The sequence below is a fragment of the Elaeis guineensis genome, chromosome 11 (genome assembly GCF_000442705.2).
Source record: "Elaeis guineensis isolate ETL-2024a chromosome 11, EG11, whole genome shotgun sequence".
NCBI lineage: Eukaryota > Viridiplantae > Streptophyta > Magnoliopsida > Arecales > Arecaceae > Elaeis > Elaeis guineensis.
The window spans coordinates 17,236,921-17,246,877 of record NC_026003.2 but is presented as its reverse complement, the minus strand read 5'-3'; positions in this window follow the sequence as shown (position 1 = coordinate 17,246,877).

Below are 9,957 nucleotides of genomic sequence, written 5' to 3'. Positions count from 1 at the left end.
GACTTAGGCAATTAGTGAATGCATTTGAGCTGACTACCTATGAATCAGTAGTGAGCAAGGCATTATTGATAGAGAATGATTTTTATGAGGTGTAGAAGGATAGAGATTGGAACTTGAATATAAAAAATAGATCCTTTCTAGTTGCATCTTGTGTAAATCAGAGTGCTGCAAGTCAGTTCAAGAGAAGAGAAATTCAATCTGCTACTAACATTCAGTAGAATAGCGGGATATGATGCCCAGATATGGAAGGGATCATGCAGAACAAGATTATCATTGGATTAGTGAAGCTTATTTTAGGTGTGGCCAACAAAACTATAAGGTGGCTACCGATCCATTTAGGAAGGAGAAATAACCTACTCAATCCTTCCATATGAGTCAAATGTCTATAGTGTGGCGACCTTATCTTGAGGTCAAAGCAAGCAAGTATAGTAAAGGTCTAGTATGCAAGGAAGAATTTATTCAATAACCCAGCAAGATGCACAAGCTTTTGGTATAGTGGTGATAGGTATCATTCTAATTTCCTTGACTTATGCGTATATATATTATTTGATCTGACTGCTACTTATTTTCTTGTGATATTAAAAAGCATAAATTGTCGTGCGAGCCTTTAGATGTTGAATTGTATGTTAGCACCCCAGTTACAAGTACCTTGATTGCTACCTATATTTGCAAGTCTCACATAGTTAGAGTAAAAGATATGAAATTATTTTATTAGAAGCAAAGGTGCTATCCCTCTATAAGTGGTATCAGCATTGTAGGGTATGCAAATGATGAAGAAGGGATGCATGGCCTATTTAGCCACTATGAGGAACACTTAACAAGAAGACATGGTATTGAAGGACATTCCTATTATTAGTGAGTTTTCTAATTTTTTTTTGAGGACTTGGCAGGACTTCCATATGATAGAGAGATTAAATTATCAATTGAGTTAGTACTTGGCACCACTCCAGTTTTTAAGACCCCATATCAAATGGCTTCAATTGAAATGAAAGAGTAATCATAGGAATTATTGGATAAAGATTTTATTAGACTTAGTGTTTCACCTTGAGGAGTTAAGTATTATTTGTAAAAAAAAAAGATGAAAGCATGAGACTTTGCATTGATAACAGAAAGTTGAATAAGATAACCATGTGAAACAAATGTCCTCTGTCTTAGATTAATGACTTGCTTGATCAACTATAAAGAGTTCAAGTCTTCTTTAAGATTGATATTCGGTCAGGCTACCATCAATTAAAAATCAAGGCAATAGATGTCTCCAAAATAACTTTTAGAACAAGGTATGAACATTACGACTTTTTGGTGATGCTATTTGGATTGATTAATGTACCAGTAGCATTTATGAATCTAATGAATAGGATGTTTAAAACCTTCTTGGTCTATTCTAAAAGTAAAGAAGAGCATAAAAGATATTTGAGATGTGTACTTCAAGTGCCGAGAGAAAAGTAGTTATATGCAAAACTAAAGAAATATGAATTTTGGATAGATAGGATAGTATTTTTAGACATGTGATATCAAAGGATGGTATTCCAGTAAGTCCAAACAAGGTAGAAACTATAGTTAAGTGGAGTCAGCCAATCAATGTTTCGAAGGTCTGTAGCTTCTTAGGATTGGCTAGTTATTACGAAAGGTTTATTAAGGGGTTTCCTGCATAGATATTCTATTAATCCATTTAACTCAAAAGCGGGTCAAATTTGAATGGACAGAATGCGAACAAAGTTTTGAAGAATTGAAGAGATTAATAACAGCTTTAATTCTAACTTTATCTTCTGGGAATGAAAGTTTTGTTATCTATTCTGATGCACTTAAGAAAGGATTAGAATATGTTTTAACACAGCATGGTAAGGTAGTGGCTTATACTTTCAAGTAGTTAAAATATTATGAGTAAAATTATTCTACCCATGACTTGGAATTAGCAGCTATTATTTTTACTCTTAAAATCTTAAGACATTATCTCTATGATAAACGATGTGAGATATATACTGATTATAAGAGTTTGAAGTATATTTTCACTCATAAAGAGCTGAATATGAGACAAAGGAGATGGTTTGAACTTTTAAAGGATTATGATTTATCCATTAATTATTCATCCAAGAAAAGATAATGTGGTAGCAGATGTCTTGAGCAAAAAATCCTCAAAATGTTAGGCTATATTGATCGTTACCCAAAAGTTGATCTTATAAGGTTTTAAAAGATTAGAAATTGAGGTGTTGATGCATAACTCTAGCAAACTTCTAGCTTATTTAATAGTTCGGTTAATATTGATTAAAAGAATTAAAGAAGCTCAGAGCAGTGATTCTCAGCCACACAAAATTAAAGGTGAAGTAGAAGTAGGTACTCAACCAGAATTTTGTATTCATAGTGATAGTTCTTTAAAATTTAGTGCCAGATTGTGTGTGCCTAATGTTATAGAACTAAAAAAGAAAATATTGAAAAGACCCATGATACTACTTATACAATACATCTAGGGAGTACTAAGGTGTACAGAGACTTAAAACAAAATTTTTGATGGAACAATATGAAGAGAGAAATTGCTCAGTATATTGCACGATATTTGGTGTGCCAACAAGTAAAGCCTAAACATATAAGAGTAGTAGGATAGCTACAGCCTATTCACATCCTCGAGTGGAAACAAGAACATACTATAATAAATTTTGTCGGTGGGTTACCTAAAACGCCCAGTGATAATGATGCTATTTGAGTGATTGTAGATAGATTAAGTCAGCCACTTTTTATCTGTAAGATTGGTTATTCACTTGAGAAACTGATGAGGCTATATATTAAGAAAATTATCCAATTGTATGTAGTTCCAATAACCATAGTGTCAAATAGAGATACTAGATTCATGTCTCAATTTAGAAGAATTTGCAAAAGGCATTAGAGACCAAGCTAAATTTTAGTACGGCCTTTCATTCTCAAACAGATGGCCAATCACCTTTATCCCCAAAAAAAAAGATATTAAAGGACATGCTAAAGGCTTGTGTTATGGATCTAGGAGGCTCTTGGGAGAATATTTATCCTTGATGGAATTTGCTTATAATAACAATTATCAAACTAGTGTTCAAATGGCCCTTTATGAAGTATTGTATGGCAAGAAATGTAGATCATTATTTGTTCGAATGATGTGGATGAAAGAAAATTATTAGGATCTAAAATTATTCAGTAGACTATATAAAAAGTGCAACTAATTAGAGAATAGCTCCATATAGCCCAAAGCAGGAATAAAAGCTATGCTGATGTAAGAAGACGAAAGTTGGAGTTTCAAGTAGGTGAACATGTATCCTCAAAGGTATCAGCTACTAAGATATTATGAGATTTGGTATCTAAGACAAATTAAGCCCTCAATTTATAGGTCCTTATGGAATATTGAAGAAAGTTGAAGATGTACACTACAAGAAAAGTCACATACACCCATACTTTTTAGTCACGTAAAGTACATACATGGGTAAAAGATCAAATTCTAAAAAAAAAGATTGAATATACCCACGTTTGTCAAACATGAAAATGTTATAATTAATTTTTAACTTATATTTCAATGATTAAACATAAGTAAATCAAATCTGCTAATGGATAAACATGGGTAATTCAAATCTGCTTAGAAATATATTAAATATTGATGGAAAGTGACTAGTGCCAAGAGAAGAGTGCCAAAATTTTAAAAAAAAAATACGGGCCCCATCTTCCTTGATTAAGTAAAAAATAAAATAAAATTAAACTCTTCTGACGAGTACTACACCTCAGCGGAGCTCCTCCATCTCTCAGACAAATCTCCAGACCCTCCCCCCCCCCCCCCAACTCACTGGGGATAAAAATCCTCTCTTTTTTTCTCACATTTTCTTCGCTCTTCGCTCTCGAAAAACTTAGTGGTTTAACTCTCGAAAATCTATACAAAGAGTTCGTGGTGGGATTGAGGTTTGGTTTGTTTCACTTCTCTCATTTTCTCGATCTTTAATCTCTTCTCTGGGCTCTGAAAGAGTCCAGGAGAAGAGATTTTGGATTTTATTTCTTTTATTTTATCATCTGATGCCTTTGAATCTTGTTCAAATCCAATGCTTTCTTCCTTTTTCTCAGCTTTGTTCGCTTTTTGGAACCCTATTCACATCAAAAATTCATCAAAAATTGGATCTTTCGGCATTTTTTTCGATCCGTTCGCATCGGAAGGCATTCACTTTTCTTTTCTTTTCTCTCTTTATTAATATTTTCTTTTTTTTTCCTTTCTTTCCCAAACTCCCAACAATGGCGTCAAGAATTGAATCCTTTTAGATTTTTTTTGATGTGTAGGAAATGTCGTACCCATTGGAGCAGCAACAGTAGTAGCCAGTGCCACCCTCGTCGGTGTACAATATAGTATCGATGGCGAACGATGGGGGGCGTACGGGCTGGTGATCGATGTGCTTGCCATGATAGTGGTGCTCGAGGTGATCCCGAGGATCGTCAGGTGGCTCTACTCTATGCGGAGGATATTTGAGTATGGCTACGACTTGGAGGGGTGGACCAAGTGCAAGTGCGCCACCTGCGTCGATGGTAGGTTGGAGCTCCGCCCGCCACAACAGGCAGCGCGGTGACAACGGGGTGATGGGAGGAGCCTGGGTCGGGTGCAAATGGAAACAGTGGAGCTGCTGCAGGGGCAGTGGCAGGAGAGTGGGGTGGGGGGGTAAGCAAGCGGTGCAGAACCCAATGAGGACGATCGAGACCTAAGTGGGTTCTCGAGCTGTGTATGGAATGGGGTCCTTCTTCTTTGTTCCTCCTTTTTTTTTAATGTTTTAATATTTATTTGCTCTTTTTCTTTTTGTTTATGCTTATGTTGGGTCTTTGGGGAGTCTTTGTTAGTTTGGCAACTATGGCATCACATTTCAAAGTGCTCTTTGCCCCACCAATAGGAACCCCGATGCCCCACCAATAGGAGAAAGCCCTCTCCGCTACCTAGGGTTTCTTTGTCGGCTGCGAGGTTTCTCATCGATGCTTCGGTCGGCTGCTGCAAAGCACAGCCTGATCCTACTGCTGCCACAATCTTTCTCAACATCATTTGATCTAGGAGACTCGCTCTCCACTCCTTAGTCCAGCAGCAACAAAGGCAGCAAGAGTGCTGGCGGTGTAAATGGCAACGGAGGCGGCGGTCATTGGCGGCATCATCTGTTCTCTCCACTCTCCGCTCTCTACTTCCTCTCCCTCTCCATTCTCTCTCTTTATTTCTCCCAAATCAACATGCCTTAATCCTGTTTTCTGTGTTCTCCAAGTGAACGCCCTACACTTGGTGTGAACGGTGGCGGAGGCTTGTCGTGGTGGCGGTCATCGACGACAGTGAGCACCACATGTTTAAATTTATATGATTTATATTTATGTGAAAACTTCTTAAATTCTTATTTCATCTTGTGCTGGACACAAGTTTGACAAAGCAATGAAATATATTTATGGGTTCTTGCTGTCAGATTGTAATCATTTGATTTAATTCCTTTCTGTATTGGTTGCCAAAGGATCATAAAGCATTGGTTTCCCTTCTTGTTCTTGTTCATGGTTTTCCTGCCATTGTTAACCTGTATCCTATATTGTTTAGGTTTTTATGGAGTTTAGTTCTTTGTTTTATTATTTGTGAAGCGTTTTGCATTCAAAAATGTATAGTTCACCATTTTCTAGTATTCAGCTTTATTTTGTATTTCTCTAAGTCAAAAGCTAATAGTTTGCACTATATTTAGTAACATTTTCCCTCCTCTCTCAGACGGATTTTAACCAACCAATATCAATGGTTTCATATTATGCTTCTTCATCTGATCCTGCACAAGTTCGCGGCAAAACTATTTATATCCAGTATTCAAATAGGCAAGAAATTACTAAAAATAAGAGCTCTGGAGATGTGGCTGGGAATATCTTGCTTGTCACTATTGAAGGTGTTGAAGCTGGCAATGTTAGCATAGATGTCATTCATGTGGTAAGTCCTATATGTCAAGATTCTTCTGTATACATGGACCCATTTAGCTACTATGGTTATCATCTTCGAGTGGTGCACTTATGGTTGATTGGACTGTGTTGATGGTTAGAAATGTGTGAGAATTTGTCAAATGTATTTTTTGAAACCAAGCTGATCTTGCTTTATCTTTTTAGATTCTAGTAACATTCTCTGGATGGATCAGCAGGTCCATGTTGATATGGAGATATCCTCATTATCAACCTGCAGCACTGGGAGAGACACCACGTTTCTTGCTATCCCTTTTTTTTACCATATTTAGAGCTTTTTGAACCTAAATAGTGAATGGTACCTTCTAGCTGTATTTGATCATCATGCTTCATTGGAGTTTTATGACAAAGTTGATCTGAATGGGCTATTTTTTTTAAGTCAACTTCCAATATCTAGGAATCGAACAGTGCTCTTGAATGTTGTAATTTTGATGGTTTTTCTACATGATGTGGTGGGCTCTTTTATTTGTGACAGTAACTTGTCAGATGTTCTTTTTTGTAAAGCTGTTCTTCACAGCTGTGATACTTAATGTAGATATTAAAATTTTTGCTTGGCAACATGATGTGGATATATTCCCTCTTTAAAGGCACATTTATTGGAAGCATCCATTTTTTTTTCCTCATTTAATTTGTTTGTTTGGAGGAACTGATGAAAATAATTATCTTATGCATCATATCTATCCTTTTAAAATAATATATTGCTTCATATATGATGTCCATGGAGTTTTGATGAATGCCATGCTCTTGCCTACAGGTGCCCCTCTGCACTTGAAATGAGATCAATTAATAGTTTTCTGTGGGGGGCTCTATACTTAACATCTGTATTGTTTATTATTTTTGTTAAATATTTTATGCAGCAATCCTATTCCACCTTTGTCTTAGGTGTTCTCCGCCTTCGGATTTGTGCACAAAATTGCTACCTTTGAAAAGGCTGCTGGTTTTCAGGTACAAACATCGCTATCTCTGGAGATTATTTTTTATGATTGTACAGTCACTTACGTTGGTATTCGAATTTTTGTAGGCACTAATTCAGTACACTGATACACAAACTACTTCAACGAGTATTTTTTCAAAATAATACAAAAAAAAAAATTTTTATCAAAATATATCAAAACGAAACTTATTTATCAAACTAATGCAAAAGAAAAAAACATCATTTTGAATAGCATTTTTTCCCCTTCCACGTCAGCCCCCATTTCCACGGTGGCATCGTCCGAAAAAAAAAAAAAAAGAAATATGAAAAAACGCCATTTCGAATGGCGTCTTTAAAAACGCCATTTTGAATGGTGTTTTTAAAAACGCCATTCAAAATGGCGTTTTCCAATTTTCCCACCCAAAAATAAAGGAAAAAATCGTGGAAAAATGGAAAATTTTGTTTTTTAAAATTTGAAATTAGTAAATAAATTAAAATTTTAATTTGGATTGAAATTTAAAATATAAAGATTTTAATTTGTAATTCATTAAAAAAATCATAAGAAAAAAAAATTATCATAGAAAATAAAAAAAAAAGAAAGAAATATGAAAGAAATAAAAATTTGAAATTTAATTGAAAAACATCATTCGAAATATTTGTCTTAAAAATTTTTTTTAAAAAAATTTGAAGTAATCAAAGAAAAAGAATTTTAATTGATAATTAAAAAGAAATAAAATTTTAAAGATTAATTGAAATAAAAATATTATTTCAAATTACTTTCCGAAATTAGAAATAATTTATTTTAAAAAAATTAAAAAAATTTTTAAAAATAGGGTTAAAAATTTTATAAAAATATAAAGAATTGAAAAAAATAGAAATTATAATTGTAATTGAAGAACAAAGTTTATATTTTTAATTTTAAGAAATAAGAATTATAATTATAAATGAAATTAAAAATTATATTTTAAATAACTAAATTAATTTAAATATAAAACGCCATTTTGAATGGAAAATTAGAAAATATTGTTTTTTAAAATTTTAAATTAGTAAATAAATTAAAATTTTAATTTTGATTGAAATTTAAAATATAAAGATTTGAATTTGTAATTCATTAAAAAAATTAATTTAGATTTTTTATTTCAAATTTTTTTTAAAAGATGTCAAAAAAAATCTTAAGAAATAAAAAAAAATTATCATAGAAAATAAAAAAAAGGAGAGAAAGAAATATGAAAGAAATAAAAATATTATTTCAAATTACTTTCGGAAATTAAAATTAATTTATTTTAAAAAGATTCAAAAAATTTTTAAAAAGAGGGTTAAAAAATTTTATAAAAACATAAAGAATTGAAAAAAATAGAAATTATAATTGTAATTGAAGAACAAAGTTTATAATTTTTAATTTTAAGAAATAAGAATTATAATTATAAATGAAATTAAAAATTTTATTTTAAATAACTAAATAAATTTAAATATAAATTTTTAAAAAATATTTTAAATAAAAGAAAAAAAATACTAATAGAATATCAAAAAGATAAAAATGAAAAAAAATTAAAATTAAAATTTAAAAATATAGAAATTATAAATTAGATTAGAAAAAATATATCATAAAAGAATAAAATTAAATTAAATTAATTACAATTTTTTTGTTAGGGTATTTTATAAATGTGACTTAAAAAAGTAAATTTGAAATAAATTTTGATAAAAAAATACATTAAAAAGTTAAAAAATGATGAAAAGTTAAAAAGTTAAAAAGTGAAAATTTTTAAAAAGTCACCAAAAATAACAATTATAAATTAAAAACTAAAAAAAAATTTTAATGTTTAATTGAAATAAAAATATTTTTTAAATATATTTTATAAGAATAAAATTAATTTAATTAAAAAAATTTTCAAATAAAATTTAAAAATGACCTAAAAAAATTTTATAAAAAGATAAAGAATTGAAAAAAAATAGAAATTTTTAAATAATCAAAGAACAAGAATTACAATTCAAAATTTAAAAGAAATAAAATTTTAAATATTAATTGAAATAAAAATATTATTTCAAATTACTTTCGAAAATTAAAAATAATTTTTTTAAAAAAGATTCAAAAAATTTTTAAAAATAGGGTTAAAAAATTTTATAAAAATATAAAGAATTGAAAAAAAATAGAAATTGTAATTGTAATTGAAGAACAAAGTTTATAATTTTTAATTTTAAGAAATAAGAATTATAATTGTAAATGAAATTAAAAATTATATTTTAAATAACAAAATTAATTAAAATATAAATTTTTAAAAATTATTTTAAATAAAAGAAAAAAAATACTAATAGAATATCAAAAAGATAAAAATAAAAAAAATTAAAATTAAAATTTAAAAATATAGAAATTACAAATTAGATTAGAAAAAATATATCATAAAAGAATAAAATAAAATTAAATTAATTACAATTTCTTTGTTAGGGTATTTTATCAATGTGACTTAAAAAAATAAGAAATAAGAATTAAAATTGTAATTGAAATTAAAAATAATATTTTAAATAATTAAATTAAATTAAAAATTATTATTTAAAAAAATAATTTAAATGAAGAAAAAAAAATGGGCGGAAAATTTAAATTTTAATTTGAATTAAATTTTGATAAAAAAAAATACAGTGTAAAGTTAAAAAATGAGAAAAAATATGGAAAAAAATATGAAAAAATATTTTTTTAATTAAAAGAAAAGAATACGTAATAGAATACTAAAAATATAAAAATGGAAGAAAACTGAAATTATAATTTCAAATGATAACTATTTTAAAATAAATTAAAAAAATATCTTAAAAAAAGAAAAAAATAATAATAAAATAGAAATTGTAATTATAAATTTTAAAAAAAAAATAATTTTAATTTAAATTAAAAATTATCATTTAAATTATTATTTTCATTATTTAATTTAATTTATTTATTAAAAGATTAGAAATAATAATTAAAGAAATAAAAAAAAAGGAGAAAACGCCATAGAGAATGGCGTTTTCCCCTCCCCAAACCCTTTTTCCCCTCTCCTTCTTCCTTTTCCCTCTTCTCCTTCTCCTCTTCTCCCTTCTCCCTTCTCCCTTCTTGATCTTCTCCGGCG